This window comes from Phalangium opilio, unplaced genomic scaffold, assembly GCF_054372755.1.
Source record: "Phalangium opilio isolate 3A_F unplaced genomic scaffold, DU_Popi_V2 ptg000014l_1, whole genome shotgun sequence".
NCBI lineage: Eukaryota > Metazoa > Arthropoda > Arachnida > Opiliones > Phalangiidae > Phalangium > Phalangium opilio.
This window is the reverse complement of record NW_028324149.1, coordinates 1,572,287-1,588,755: the sequence shown is the minus strand read 5'-3', so window position 1 is coordinate 1,588,755 and position 16,469 is coordinate 1,572,287. Positions and strand designations below refer to the sequence as shown.

Here is a 16,469-nt window from a genome sequence, read left to right as displayed (position 1 = left end):
ACACCACATCTTTCCTTAAAAAAAGAAGAGTTTTAAGTAAATTAAAAAAAATTTGACCGTTTGTCCCCCGGGAGTAAATAAAAGACACTAGAGAATTGAAGATCATATATGGAGTTTAACCCGCATAGCATTAAATACACTAAGATATTGATAGAGCCTTGGAGGACGAAAATTCAATTCTGGAGTAGTGTAGTAGTTGGGGGTCAAATGTAGCTTATCCAAATCCCAACATGTTTCTCTTGATTGGGCATCAATTTAGTAGCCAAGGCATGCGTAAATAGAAGTTCTTGTTGCTATCACCAGGTGGCACCTAAAGTTTATTCCCAACGAAAACGGGGTGTTATGGGTAATTTTACGTCCATGCCTGGGAAAGGACCTCTCCTCGTCTTAGCGCTTAGCCTCTCAAACTTAAAAGAAAAGTACTAACACAAAATAAGTAAACTCAATTTCAGGAAAGAAATATTTAAAACATGAATTTCTACTTTGATTTAAATAATTAATAAACTATAATTAAATTAGATTATGTACCTTAAAGTAATAGCGAAATACTTTATAGCGGGGAAACTAAATCAATTCATACTTAGTTGGAACATTGTAACTTTTGATATTAAAATTTTAAAGAGAGGGCAGTTACTGCGAAATAAAATTGTCATATTTTTACGAACTTAACTAGAGTTTGTTTAACGAATTTAAAACAACGAAAACGATCCAAACACGGCTTAAATTTTTAAGAGACTGTTTATAAAGCTCCCCCTAACGTAGGCATTGCCTCAATTGAGTCGAATGCAAAGAGGTTTTCACGAGTCGAGTTTATTCATCCAGAATTTAATTCTGTTTTGAATTCTTGATGCCAGAGAAACAGAGAGAAGAGAAAAGAGGGAGCGAGAGAGAGAGACTTTTAAAATATTTATAACAGGCTGCACGTGCGGCGCGAGGGAAAACTAGCTGTCAAAAGTCTGGGACTGTGGGGCTGCGGAGAAGGAGAAAAGGAAGAGAAAGAGACCTATAACTAAGCCTTGGCTAGACCAAGGCCTACCTAATTCATTAACGGGGCGCGACACCTTGCAAGCACCTAGAAAACGTTTTCAACTTCCCGCCCCTCTATACCCTTTCCACCCCCGCTGGGAAAATAAAATTGTTTCGGAGAGAGTTGTATAGTCCCTTGATGGCGTAGTTTTAAACACAAGTTCCTTACCTATCTCACTCGTCATTAAAGCCAAGGCTTAAGTTACCCCTAAGCTATCATCGTTCTCCGTAACGAGTTAAAATAGACTTGAAGTTAAACCATATAGTCACTTGTGTCAAAACCAAACACACAAACAGACATATACGGGATATACTCTCCCGTGTTTTGTGTTTCGCGCTAGTTTCCCGCTGCTTTTTACTCTACAAAGGCTTAAAATTAAACTATACGGAATTCTAAATGCGTTTCGACTACGTTATCAGGCAAGTTTACGTTTATAGTGTTTGTTTAGGGTCCCCTTTGGGTACCGTTTTTCATTCAATCGATTTGTATTTAAAATAAAGTTAAACACATTATTTGAGCACTGGCCCTTTAGGTTTGTTAAATTAGCCTAACCTTTCCAATGGTCTACTAGTTTAAAAGATTAGAGAGCTTAAGAAATTGTGTACCGCATTCAGACACTAATTAATAAACATGTTTTACAATAATAATAATAATAAAAAAGATAGGTATTAAATATGTTTCATAATCCCTTTAGTTCCAATTTCCGAGGTAAACTTCGGGTTAAATTTGTTGGCCTTGTATAGTCGTTTCAATTAAGGGATTATACTGTGGAATTTTCGCGTGCCCGGGTAAAAGCTCTTCAGACATTCAGGCAAGATAGGTTTTCATTAGGAGCGAAGGTCTCAGACTTCCAGTAAATAGGATAAACAAAATAATAATATAATCCGATCAGAGGAATTATTTATGATTATATGACGAATGCCGAATTAGCTTTATTAAATTACACAATCTAATTAATTTCTCGATGTACTCGTGCCTAGTTTCTAGGGTTTTCCAAATAAAAATATTTATAGCTTCTAGGCCTTTTTCGAGGATTTTTCTGCTTTTAAACCCCTCAGGAAACGTTAAGAGTTTAGGGTTTATTAGTCTGATAGAAAAGTAAAAATCTGAAGATTCAATTATACCTCTCCGCAGGATTAACATGGGGTTATTTACACGACACCTCTGGTTCTAAGCGAGATACAGAGAATTTTGGGTTACAATAATTGGGGCCTGAGTAATTAAGCAAACTGTTTATGACCATCCTCTGCATAGAATGTCAGAGCCCTACTTCTTCACTTTCCAAGGATACTAAATACTTATTTTAAACATCTCTTGAGATTCAGAAAAAAACCATTGGTCATCGTATTAATGTTTATTTTTTTCTTTTTCAATTCGCATTTTCCCAAACCAATTAAATTTTGACTTATGCAACTTGTTTTATTTCTTTTTATTAGATCGGAGCATAGGCGACACGCGTGACCTAACGAATGAAATACTGCAGCAGTCCGTATTGAATCTTTGCACGAGCTTGGGACAAGTTTATTTCAGTTTATCTCTTCTTCCCACGTGCAGTCCAGGGTCCGATCCGATGCTATCCAAAGGCAACGTTAACCCTAACGAAGGTGACCGATGCCTCCCATACTACCCGATAGAGACTTAAGAACCTGATATCCGCCCATCCTAGTGAATTGCTTGCCGACGAACCGCGAAATTGATTTTAATCGATACCCAAGACCAAGGTGGAAAGCTTCCCCTAGCCTAACTCGAACTAGCTTCCAATCCCAAAACAGTTGGAAAAGGGTTAAAGGGCTTTTAGTGGGTTAGAAAGGAGAGCGAGAGAGAGAGAGAGAGAAATTTAGGGAGTTCGGTCGCGTATCTTCAAATGAATCCGGAGTTGGAAGGGTCCAGGGTGCCAGAGTGAACTCCTCCTTTGACAAAACAAAAATAGAAAACTGCTAGAAGGCTGAACGAAAAAGGCAAAGGCGTTAGCGCGTTACTGGCTCTACAGTGTTGCCTGTTTGGGCGATTTTAATCTTGATTCTGGCGATAACCGTTATTTTTTGGGCGGTTTAATCATATCATGATTTAATTTCGTAATAAGTCTAAATTATAGAAAACTTTCATAGTTAAAAATGGAAAATAAATGCTGCTTGACAATCAAAATATCAAGAAACTTCTCCAAAGTGCAAAAATTAGTGGCATGTTAAGACAATATTGGGCGATATTTGCAGAAAATAAAATAATTCAAAAATAAGGTCAAAGAAAAAGAAGGGACAAATCGAAAATGGTTTGCAAAAGTTGGGCTGCAATGCCTGGCAGCGCAATGAGATAGAAAGGGTCCAGGGACCCCTGGCCTCCTTACCTTATTTGCATAATGAAATTAAACCGTCACCTTGATAAATGAGAGAGCGAATTAACTAAGAACCGGCCGAGAATGATTAATTAACAGATAGAAAGGGGAGGGGGAAAAGGATGAGGTCGCTGGGGTACGGACCCCTTAAACTTCTTTTCCCTTGTAGGTATATATAAACCTCGTTTGTTTTTCGTTTCTTCATAAGCTACTTATTACCAGGGGGTCGTGTGCGAAACCTTTACCAAATTACTGGCAAAACTCGATCTTTCCAAGGTCAGACCTGATATTTGGATGAAGAATATTGTCTGGATAGTTGTTTTAATTGAGTATAGGATCGTCACGAAATCACGGCTGATTGTCCCAAAGGCAAATACGAATAACAGAGAGTAGACGCCAATATTGACATTAACCTTGCCTCTGAAGCAATGGAAATAAAAATCGAAGACTCCACCGCCAGGGGAAAACCCTTGAACGAATAGGAAATCTATAATTATCTCCAAGAAACAAAAATTTAATTTCAAACGCACTCCTAGATTAATGCCTCAAATGAGAAGTAGGTCCTATTTTCAACAGAGTGCTGATTGGTCGACCAAAAATTCAAGAAGAGACTACGTCGTAAACAATACACAGACTTTCACCCTCACTTTTTCTATACTTCTATTTGTCTTCAGTCAGAAATCAAATCAGATATTTGTGTATTAAGAAGTCTACGCCGACTTCTTTTTATCTCTTTGGGTATAACTAGCTCCCTGCAGTTCCCAGAAATACAACCCGAAATAAAGTTAGACTTTTTGTTACGTCTGGACTGTCTCGTTTATCTCCGAGGTTTATAGAAAGAGCCGCAGTCCGAGAAGCTAGTTCTAGCTAGCTACCGTACCCCAAATCCCTCCCATAATTTAATGGAAAAAGCGTCGGGTCAATAGGACGGTAAAAGTATATTACTATAAAAGAAAATATAACGTTTGCCTTGGCAGGGATTCACCTGGCCAAGAGTTAATAAAAATTGTTTGGCCAGTTTCGAGGACACGGTAGTTGGTGCGGTGCAGGTAGGAATTTCTCTTACCAAGGAATAGTGAATCGTTTTCTAGTCCATATGTAGGCCGGGATATTTCAGGTCAAATGTCATCGTACGCCTAAACACTTGTTTTTTTTCGAATTGCATATTTTAAATTTTAACTTAGTACCACTTAAAATATAACTCCGGATTAATATAGAGAATAATAAGAGCTTCAATATAAGACCAATAACGACCAAATCGGTCTATAATTAACAAAGTTATGAATTTTTGAAAAACATCATACATTTGTGTATTGCGGGTAAATATTTTACAGGGGCTCATAGGAAATACATTACTGGTTTTACCCCTGGAAGTTGGCAATCTTTTCTATTCATTTTTTTTTTAATAATTCAAAAATATAAAATAGGCTGTGCTTATTTCACATTTCCTTTGATCTATAAACCCAAGCGTGTCGGAAAGTACCGGGTAGAGAAGAACTCAATCGAGTCTCACGTGCCGCTGAAAGTTAAAAAGCTATACGGGGAACAATAAAAATCCGTATAGACCTAAAAAAACCCCGGCCTATATTTTCTATTACAGCTAAGCGAGGAAAGCCAACTCTATCCTTAACTTTCGGGACGAAACTAGATATATACAATCGCCGTTTTTACGATACTCCCAGTGTATAAAATCATGGCTCTTATAAACCATATGGGATGGGAAAACTGCGAAGATAGTACAAAAAGGCTCAATATGCGTGAGAAATGGGATAGTATGATTCTGATTTTAATTTCAAAAATCAGTGCTTAAAGCTGGGCACGTGTGAGTGAAGTATATAAGCCAGATTTGTTGTTTCTGGTAAAATGAAGGTCACCGGACAAGGACTATTTAAATGTAAGCGCGAGGGAGGTGTAATTAAGATGTATTCCCCTTGCCTGTCCTCTCATTAACGACAAAGTCCATGAAAAAATGAGGGTCCTATATCGTGCACGCAAACCCTTAAAATTGACGATCAAGATGGCGTATACGCCCGAGTTCACGATACCATACCATACGTTTTTCCCACGTGCACTTGCAACGTCAGTATTCACGGGTCAACTAGCTCAGAGTCAGTCGAGATCATGGACTACTTTATTTTCTGCCAGGTTTATCATCGTATATTAATCCGCGATATGTTTCTCTATTTCGCAAACTAAACTATGGCAATAAAATTTCGCTGTAACAAAAAAACCTTTTTAGGTAAATACTAATGGTGGAGGGCTGATCTCTTTCGAGGGGGGGGGGGAAGGAGTTCACTGATATACTGAGGCCGTTAAATAAAACAAAATCTTCGTCTCAAGCATAAGCTATATAAATTTATAACGTTTGTCATTTCAATTTGAATATATTCAATTGTATGATATTTCACTTTTGTTACCTTAACTTTAAATTCAAAAAACGTAAATAAGGCGGGAAAACCTTGGCGCACGTGGATGCTTCCTCCGTTTTCCCGCCATCAGATATTTCAGATGTTAAGACCCATCACCCTTTCGTTGTATTTTTATGGAAAGAGAAGGATTGGACCCTTAAGAAATGGTCGACTGTCTATTTTATCAGTCTCCCTTCTACCCACGCTTGTCACTAGAAGATGGAAAACGATCCATCGCCAGCCAAAGTTAAGTGTCAACTCGTGTACCTTAAGAAAGCGCGGGACCAAATACACCTTGCTACAGGGAAAACTCGGTAAAGGACTCTCTCAGGAAATCATGACGGGTTTTTTTTGGAGGGGAACTTCTAGACTATTTTCCTTCCCTCCAGACCCTTTTAAGGAAGAGGAATCAGCTATATCTACCATTTTTAAATCCGAAAACATTACTACTAAAATAGTACGGGACTGATAGTACCAGTCCAGTAAGAGATTGTCTAAATGAAAGTGATATCTATATAGGCGCAAAAAACATACGCCCTAAAACGTTTTCTTTTTCTTTTAAAATAGTCATTCCAGTTGCATCCGAAATTTTTCCTCATTGCATTGTATCATAAGTTTATATGATAAGTTCCATAAGTATGACACTACCTATACTTCGTAATGCTAGAGACTTACAGCTCGAGCTAGTTCGAGAACGACAAGCGAGAATTGAAGTACTAAACTTGGTTAATTTTGCAGTCAACCTTACTATTTAGTCTGCATTACTAAGCCTTTGACAGCTCCTCACCAGGAATCTATGACCTACCTCACCACTCACTTTATGACAAGCTCCAGTTTGTAACCAATGACAAACTTATGGAACATATCTTACGAACTTATGATTGTACGAATACTGCTGTCATTCTCTATTTTAAAAAAGTTCAAAAAACTTTCAAGGGTTTGTGACGTATTACGTAACGGTTTACATTCGCATGTACAATAAAAATAATCAAGGCACTAACGCCTGAAGGTACAGATAATATATTATAAAACACTTGCTATCACAAAGGTTGTTTACTAAGAGCGTTTCTTTGACCCCTGTACGACTTTATCGGGGTTATACTCGACTAAAGATTAGGCATTTAGTACCCCTTTGTTAGGTAAAAGAAAAGTATAGCGGTTGAAAAACGTATATCCCGTTTAACGGCCTTTCGGAAGAACGAATATAAGCCTCATCCCCCACTCTCCCTCCCTCTCTCTCTCTAAAAGCGCCGGAAGAATTGGTTGGTTGAAATAAGAGAAAAATAACGAATAAAAAAAGAAAACACTTCACCCAAAAAAAAGAGGGCCATTTAAAGACATTTACGCCCGCCAAAAGCGCCGATATAATGCGTGGGAGTAGAAAAAAATAAAGGAAATTTAAGGAGGATAGCGACCCTATACCGGTCTCTTATCCGACCCAAGTACGAGAATTACGAAATCGGGAAAGCCATTTCGACTATAGCACCCATCCCGAGATAAAACGGATATATATATATTTTGGAGGAAGTAAATAAGAAATCATTTCCGGTTTTTTTCTAAATCTTGTAGTCAAATACTACTTTAACCTTTGAGGAACCAGCTTGACTGAAGGCAAAAAGAGGGTGTGACAAGCTCAGCAGTATTAGTTTACTTGAGCCTACGATTGTAGCGCCATCAATCGTGCATACCTCAGTTTTTAGCCACATTGCATGTGTCAACATTCAAAAATGTTGGTCCACTAGATGCCACCTGAGAAGTAGGCCCACGCTAACACAAAGTATGCTGGGTGTTTTAAACTATGCCAACCATGGGTGCAAGTCCTTTCTGTAGTGGGTATAAGATTTTCGCCTCCAGTCAAGCTGGTTCCTTCAAGCCTTTACGGAAGGAAAGATATTTTGGCTGCCATTTTCCAAGATGGCATCGTACTCTAAACATATTTCTTACTAAGTACCTAATACTAACTAAAGATTAACGTCCCTGCAAAGTTTGAACTAAGCGGTTTGGGCTATACCTTGTGCAATATATATTTTTCATTTTGGGAGTGAGAAGTAAGATGTAAACACTCCGAAATTAATTTCTCCAACACCTTATATATTAGATATAAGAGATCTCAATTTTAAGGAGAGATTTCAGCAAATAAACCCTCATTTTATACAATTTTTAATGAAAACGTTAGAATCAACCCCTTTTAAAAACCCAAACCAAAAAAAGGGAATTAACATAAATCTAAAAGAAATGAGAACGAAGTTTGTTTTTTTTTAAATGAAAATAAATTGAAAATGTTTACGGATTGCTTTTCGTAATGGATAGATTTTGATGCCATTAACGAGCGAGCAAAGTAATCTGGTAAATTAAACCCCGAAAAAATGCGTCTTGAATTTTTAAAACGAGTTTGAAATATTTCTGTGCACATAAACCGTAAAGTTTGCTCAGAAAATAAATTTATTTAAAGTTTTTTTTATTAATTATTTAAGTAGGCCTAGGACGAAAGCTGGAAAATAAAAAATTTCAACAACCGAGACCCGATTAATAACTGGAACTTTCTAAGTGCAAATAAAAAGCTTTTAAAATCGTAGTATATACCTTCCTCGTTGGGGAAGAGCATGCAGCTTTGGATTGAAAACCCCAGGGAATTATGGGTATGAAACCGTGGCAAAGAATCTAAAAGAATGTTTTTTTTCTTTCTTTCTCTAAGTTCCCCGTCGGCGACCAAGGAACAAAATGGATCCGGTAAATACGATTTGCTTTCTAGCTACAAATCCCTTGGGAGATTTTCTTCAAGAAACGCGATAATGGTAAAAGGAAGTAAATGATATCGTAACTCCTGCAAAAGATACGTGGAAATGGAGCTAAGATAGCGAGAAACCTTTCCGAATTTAAAAAAAGGAAGTAAGATGAGGAAATGGACTCCTTAACAGTGGGGAAATCCTTTTCACCCTCTCTTTAAAATTCCCGGAAAACAAAAGAAGTAGAGACTAGAGGAGACAATTTCTAGAGAACAAACGTATACGAGCTAAAAATCAAAACAAAAGCAAGACCCGATGACAGACGGCTCGTTTCATTTACTGTCTTTTAGTACGTTTCGACAAAAACAAGCCTTTTTCCAGCGAATGACAAACTCAGACGGTTGATATCTATAAAAAACAAACAAACACCACACAAGGCGCGAACTAACTGGAACTGCAGCGCCTAGCTGGCCAAAAAGAAGAACTGTTTTGATTTATTCATATTAAACATCGCATCCTTCTCTCGATGTTTCTATACTACGCCTTTTTTACGCAAATCACGAGAATTCCTCTTTCAGCCTTTAATACCTTATTCATAAATAACGTAAATAACGCCACGTGTTTCAAACATCGAAAAAGTCGATGGAATAAAACGCGCGAGACAACTCTCAGAAGAGAGTTGGAAACAAGAAAAAAGGAACACGTTTTTTTTGCATCGTCATATGATTCAACTCACTTTTTTTTTGGCTAAGCCTAACCACGTTCCCATACTGGTATTCTTTCCCGCGTTACTCTGACGTGTTGTTGAAAGGCGAAACGAAGAGTGACAAGCCTTTTTTTTTACTTCCTTATTCCGTATTTGAAATCTCTCGAGACTTAAACCAACGCAGGATGAAAAAGCGCGCCAATTTTTCTCGCGCGAAAAACCGCAAAATGGTATAATGCTAGTCACTCCAAAACACTTTGAGAGATATAAAGTTTATAAAATGGCCATTTTTCTCATACGTCTGAGCTAATCTGGTTAGTTTTATATCTTGGCTTTCAAATTCAATTCTAGAGTTCATAAAATAAAACCATTTCCCTTACAACTCTTACAAAAATTGTAAGGACCATAATTCAAACTATAATTAAAAAATTAACCCAGTTCAGTGTGAAACTTTTAACAGGTTTTACACTTCCTAGCAACAAACTTAACTGCAAATTAAAACGCTTAACGGACCTGTCAAAAAGTCATTAAGTCCCCAAATATTCCAAAATCAGTATTAGCATAAATGATTGGCGTAGGGTTATTTTCACGTACGCGATGGCTTTGAAAGAAATTTAACAAAAAGGTTTCGGTCTACACTTACCCCTTTAGGAAGACGCTAGCAGTTAACAGGTTGATTAGCATCAAAAAGACTCAAGAGGTCAAACCGAGTTCATCGGGATTGAATTTGCGTACGGGTAAGAGTTTATCATCATTTTTCAGGGAATCCCTCGTCGTCGCATCCTTGATGGCGCGGGGTTCAAAGGTCATAGATCTTGGATGATGCTTTGAAGAACGGGGGGAGGGGGCGGTGATCAACCTATCAATTCATTTGATTGATGAAGCTCTCCAGACCCTGACAAGGTGAGCTCGCAGTCTTTTCTGGGGAGGCTCAGTCATCCAGGACTACCCCTTTTCTCTTTACTCCAAAACCATGCGGGAGATATAAACTCTATTTTTCTCCCATCATTCTCTTCGGCTTCTTTAAATCCCAAACGAGGCACGTCACCAAGGCCAAATGTTTCAAATACAAATCAAGTATTGTTAATATTATTTCTCTATGGGACTTTTAACGTCATTTTCCATTTGCATCCTGTATTTGTATATTTGCATAATAAAATCTGAAAATACAAAACGAAAATAAAATAGGTATTTTTTGACATATTATATTTTCCTTAAGGCTATTTTGAATATATATCTTTATATTGTTATTTAAATATCACATCGGAAGAGTTAAATCAAAATAACTTATCATATTTAACAGAAGTTAAATTAGTTATGTCGAGTAATACTTAGTACTTGAAATGATGGAGACTGGTGTTCGTTCAAGAGTAAAAAAAAGTAATTTGGCAATCAATTCCCATCTATTTGGCGCGTGAAAAAATAAAGCAAAGAAGGGTGGCACCGTTCATTGGCTCATTAGAGTTAAGACCGGAAGTGAGTGAGTGAATTCGCGCGCGATCGCTTTCCCATTGGTGCGAATCATCCGGATTTAGATGCCTTCCTCTTTGAAGAACCGAACATAGACCCAGAGAAAATCCCGTGGATAGGAAGTTTTTCCGCGGGTGCATTAATCCCTTCATGACGGTGTTGGTTACTCGAGGGTTATATCTCTACACTCCATCTCTTTCCTAATCTCTTTTAAGTCTTGTGTAAGGTTCCAGTAATGGATTCTTTACCATCTCTCTCTCTCGTTTGGTTAGGGATATAACACAGCTATAGCCTTCGTTTTTTATTTTTATTTATCTTTTTTTTTGTTGTTGTAAAAATCCTACTAAATTTTGTGTTGACAAAAAGGTACATCCTAACATGAATAAGTGTGGGTTAGCTGTGGAGTCTGCTATTGACCACCTATGTGGATAACAGAGAGGGCAGATAAGACTTCAAGCAAAAGGACTGACTTCCAAAAATGGTTCCGTCTGGTTACGGAACAAGTATGGAGCCATATGGAGACCAAAGTAGTCTGGGCACACGGTGGACCATTAGAGATAATAGAAGAAATTCATGCCTAAACTCCATCCTAGATTGAGCCCTCTTGTTCCATCCCTAAATACAGACATAATACTTAAGGGATTCAGCCTGGTCTCTTGTGACGCCATCTATGGTTAAATTTATATTATTGGCATTACCACCACAGCATACCACTAAGGACGTGTGTATCTGCTTGTAATATACGACTATGTAGATTAAAGTAACAAATTCTAATAGACCACCATCGACCAATTGAAACCCTCGCTTGTGTTCGACCATAAGTTAAGGAGATAGAGAGAGAGAAAACTAACGGGCAAATCGATTGACCCAAATTTGCGTTTGGATATACGTGTAAATCGAAGAACCATCCAAAACCAAGCTTAAGATGCGGTGCGGAGCGGGGGGGGGGCAAGCTCTTTGCCTCTTTGGCGCTGAGCCTTAAGGATTAAAAGAAAAGCCTCGCGCCTTACGCCTAGCCTTATTATCATCCTCATCCACGAAAAGAGGCAGCTGAATTCTTCATTTAAAACGACATTAGAATTCTGCCTTTGTGAAGAGAATCAATTTCTACTTCGGAATTAAAGTTGCCTTAGCTCAAACACAGACAATATCGCGCTATAACGATTTTCTTCTCGCAATTTTGGGCAAATACAGGGTATACCAAGAAAAGGTTGGTAGGACCGAAGTATATGGGAGATTTCAACTCAAAAATTTTCTTTAATACAAGATATAATTGGAGTGATTTGCGGATGTCCCCTAAATTAAATTAGCATGTCTTTCAGTTTCTTATAGCTTAATTTCATCATTCCAATCATAGCTTAGGACAAAATGTCATGGAACATTTTTGACTCAAAATCGTCCTTCCACCCTGTACATATATATCTCACTCTTTCTCTCAATTTAAAGGTGATACCGCACCTATGTTGTCAGTGAACTAAAAGGCGATGGAAAGCTGAGAAACTCATTACGTCTCGTGTAAAATGAAATAGTAGATTTTTGGGGGCTTAACCAATATATTTCTTTGTTTCGTTTCAAAATAACTCGACGGTCAAACAAACAACAAAAGGATGGGAGGAGGTTTATCTAAAGAGAGTATTTCAAATAAACTATTAAAACTCCATCAAAACTTTTAGTTTTATTTAACAATTTAGTTTGAGCGTTGGCTTCTCGAAATTTAAGAAAACTTCAAACGCAGCGCAATTCCAATTGAAAGAGATATATACAGGGTGTTCCCCCCTCCCCCAAAAATGAGAGGTAGGACCGAAATACAGTGGGATGGTTCTACGAACAATTTCGAGTATAAAATGTTCTATAACTGGATTTTAGGGTGGCCCTTAGATCAAAATGTCATAGAAGTTACATTTTCGACTCCATAGAAACATCCCACTGTATTTGGGTCCTGCCTCCATTTAGGGGTAGCACCCTGTACATATAATACCTTAAAATTGGTCTGAAGTGTAAAACTAATTTCGAAAAACCCCTATTTTTACTTTACTTTAAAACTATAATTCAGATCCATCCTTTGGAAATTTAAAGGTATTGTAAGAAAGATCTAGTTAGACCAAGTCTGTCTGTCTATTTGTAACGGTGTGAGAAAAGTAAAAGGGGGAAGAAAAAAAACTTGAATGGATGAACATTATCTTTCACATTTTCTTTAAAAACATAAAAGTTAGAATCTACTAAAAAATGATGGTTTCGGGAAACAATGGCCGTTACCTAATACACATCGCAGCTTGCCTGGATCCCATTTATTCTTGCCGTTCACGTAACCGCAGTTACCGAGCTCATAAAACTGCGGACGTGTAATCAATCTTTTCTTTTTACTTTTCAATAGATAATTTTAAAATTGCGAAGCCTTCTGGTCGGGCCTAAAAATTGTGGGGCATTTTTATAAATTCTAAAGATAACTGAAGTTTGGTCGGTCGTTTTTAAAACATATTTATTATTTAAATTTTTTTTGTTCCCCCTCTCTTTGTGGTTTCATTTTTAACCGAAAAAGTCAAACTTCCATTTTTGGAGAGAACGTGATCTGAACTAATTTTTAGCCATTCTAAAAAAATCTAGAATTAAAATTCGTTCAAGTTTTGGTTTCTGATAAGTCTGGCATATATTAAAGGTTGTATTCTTTAGGGTCAAACTGAGTGGACAGTGTCGAGGAACAAGAGGTCTACAACATTTAATTGTATTACAGTTTCCCTTGAAATAAATAAAGAAAGAAATAATTATAAAGCATTGTTAGCGTTTGAAGTTTGGTTGAATCGCTCAGATTTTAAACCGTGAGAATTGCTAGATCGACGGTGTTCGTAATGATAAGACAGATAAAACTATAGCGCATTTATTGAAAAATTTCCGAGCCTATTTCTAAATGAAAATCTATTTCAAGGTTTAGTTGAAGCTACACGGTTTTCCTTTTAACAACATATAGGAAACAAAAATCCAGATCAAAAAATATTTTAGATTAAACCACGGATCTTCAATTCTACATAAGGGATTAGAAAACTTTGTTGCTATCTTCGTCTATACATAAACGGTATAACAGAAGCGAGAGATTAATATAAGCGTTCTAATATCAAGGTCAATGTTTCAATATTTTATTTAACACAGCTCATGCACAGTTTAATGGTACTTGACTTGCTAAAACATTATTTCATTGCTAGTCCTCTTAGCAATACAAAGAGTCCATGGGAAAATCCTTTCTCCAAAGAGTCAAAAAGGTATTTGAAAAGAGGGATGTCAACTTAAGTTTTATTTTATTTATTTTTTTCCAATCCAAAATAAGCCTAAGCCGTCAAAAGGTTAAGGATTTTATACTATAATACTTTAATGGGACCTACAAGGTATGACAGATATTCCCTAAACTTAAGCGCAACGCTGTACAGCATTACTATAATATTGAGGGTTCCTCTTGATAGTAATTGATCCATTAAGGTTCAGGGAGAAGTTAAATATATTCCTTATATCGATATAAATTTATTTTTAACCAAAATGGTTTTTAGTATATCATCAAAATTCCGAAAGTAGGTCGCAAAATCCATACGGAAGTGAAAGTACGCGGTTTTATCGAGTCCCTAATGCGATTGAAAGTCGAAACTAATGTTTTCCTAAGCCTTGGTAAATCATAAACCATTAATAAACCATACCGGAGTATTTGAAATAATTAATTTTACCGCTTAAGTGCAGTTGACAGGGAAAGGCCCTTTTCTGATTTTAAATAAATTATTTTCTTCGCGATTTTATTTACTCTTTTTGAAGTATTTTGCATCGCCGCGTAGAAGACGATTCGGTCTATCAAAAAGTGAAATTAATTAAATATCCGGAACTCTGACTTTAAAAATCGTCCCAATATTATGATCAAAATGGGAAAATGTTAAAACAAACTTTATTTACTCAGGTTATTGTTGACATATACCCAGGACCCCAGGTATATTTTATAAATAAACAGATTTATCATACTGTCAAAGTCTTCTACAAGCATCCATGTTCGTCTACAAATCTGTTGTTTAAAAATTACACTTTGTTTAAAACCCTTATCGAACCTCGGTTGATATAATCCCAAAATTGCATTTGCAAAAAGAGGATAACATAACTTCATCTAAAACACTTTCAAGGAGCCGGCTATGAAACCACAGCTCCGCTATTGAATTATCATTTAAATAGGAATAATTTTAAGATTACTTAAGAAGAAAGATAAAAAACCCCAGTCCTAACCGTAAAAACTAGCTATCCATTCCGCTCGATTCACTTTGAAAAGCGGAAGCTTTACTCAATTTAAAACATAAGCTATTCAACCCATCAGAAAAATGAAGAAAAAAGATTCATCCAAAGGCTTCGTGGGTAGGAGGGGGGAGGGGGAACGCCCGAAAGCGGCGAGTTGGTTGGAGAATGAAGGAGTGAAAGAATTTCCATCTTTACCCCTCATTAAACGCCTAAATATTCGTTCGGGGAGAACATATAAAGAGCCAATTGAAACGAAGGGGGGTTGTCTTTTAAGAAGGCCACTTATTACCTCTTTCCTACATTTTATTTTCCACTAGAACTAGACTCAAACAAGATGGATACGACGCTATAATTAACACCCTCTCTCGTCCCCCAAAAATTATACTTCAAACTTCTTACGGAATGAATCAAGCCGATTTACTGTTAATATTAATATATCTCAATCAAGAAATTGAGACCACGTGTGTATCATGAGCTCTAAATAACCAAAAAAAATTGTAAGAACAAAAAGAACTAGCAGGACACACATACACACCAAAAACTAAAAAATAAAACTAGTGATACCCTAACAAGGTCTTCACTTAAAAAAAAATGGGCGGGAAAAAAGAAACGATTGCCGCCAAAAGCTAACCCTAACCTCGAGTCTCCGGATGGTTCCGAGCGTCTACTATCCTATTTGTAGCTAAAACGACTTTGATCGTTAGCCCGTGAGTAATAAGAGGCGTATACAGAGACACTTGACTCGAGTCTCTAGCCTAAACTCCAATGGGGATTGCGCCCGAAGATGTAAGGGAAAATTCCAAGGAGATCTATCCGAGGCTTAGGAAGTTAGGACAGAATCCAACAGAGTCTCGGAGCATTTTATAGACACATTTTCCCGGGGCCTATCCTGACTTTCCTTAAGTGGAATTGAAAACGATATAGCCTTCCTTCCCACGGAACCAGAGCAAATTTGCTTTCCTCCTTAAGCCTCGGCGTATATTCTCAAATTCAAAAGCAAAGATTGGACGCGGTAACTCCCTCTTAATACCCTATAGCAAACCAATCTTTCAATTTGCTCTAGCGCGATTCCCTTACGCGGTACGGTTAAAAAAAATAGGCTTAGCAATGCACGAAGGTATATAAATCGGAAAAGTTATTAGCGAGAGCGTGTACGCCGCCTCGAGGTATTTTTTTCACTTTTTTATTTGAAAGTCATTTCGGAAAATATTTGGTTTAAAAATGAATGTCAGAAAGAAAAAGAAGAAAAAAGAACTAACATTATGATCGGAATCGAATGAGCCTAAAATGATAAAATCAATAACTTGTTGCAATCACTCACAATGTCGAGAAGAAATTGCACGCACTCTCGAGTATAAGCTACTTAAATTAATTATATTCAATAAACTTAATTAGGTTAAACTATTTCTTAAGTCCATGGTAGACCGGAAAATAAAACTTCTAATTTAAGATTTTGTGTACAAATTAATTAAAATTGTCCAGTGATAGAAGAAAAAGTTATTTAGGTCAAAAAATAAAGAAAAAAACTTCAATTTCAATTACC

The 16,469-nt window shown here is 36.9% G+C and overlaps 1 long non-coding RNA gene across 1 annotated transcript in view; it reads right to left on the bottom strand.

The window, feature by feature from the left end:
* Positions 1-16,469, bottom strand: part of LOC149705009 (uncharacterized) — a 59,720-nt gene that overhangs the window by 34,357 nt on the left and 8,894 nt on the right. The window contains exon 3 of the long non-coding RNA XR_016381492.1: positions 9,843-10,359. This is a non-coding gene — a long non-coding RNA (uncharacterized LOC149705009). The remainder of the gene's footprint in view (positions 1-9,842; positions 10,360-16,469) is intronic.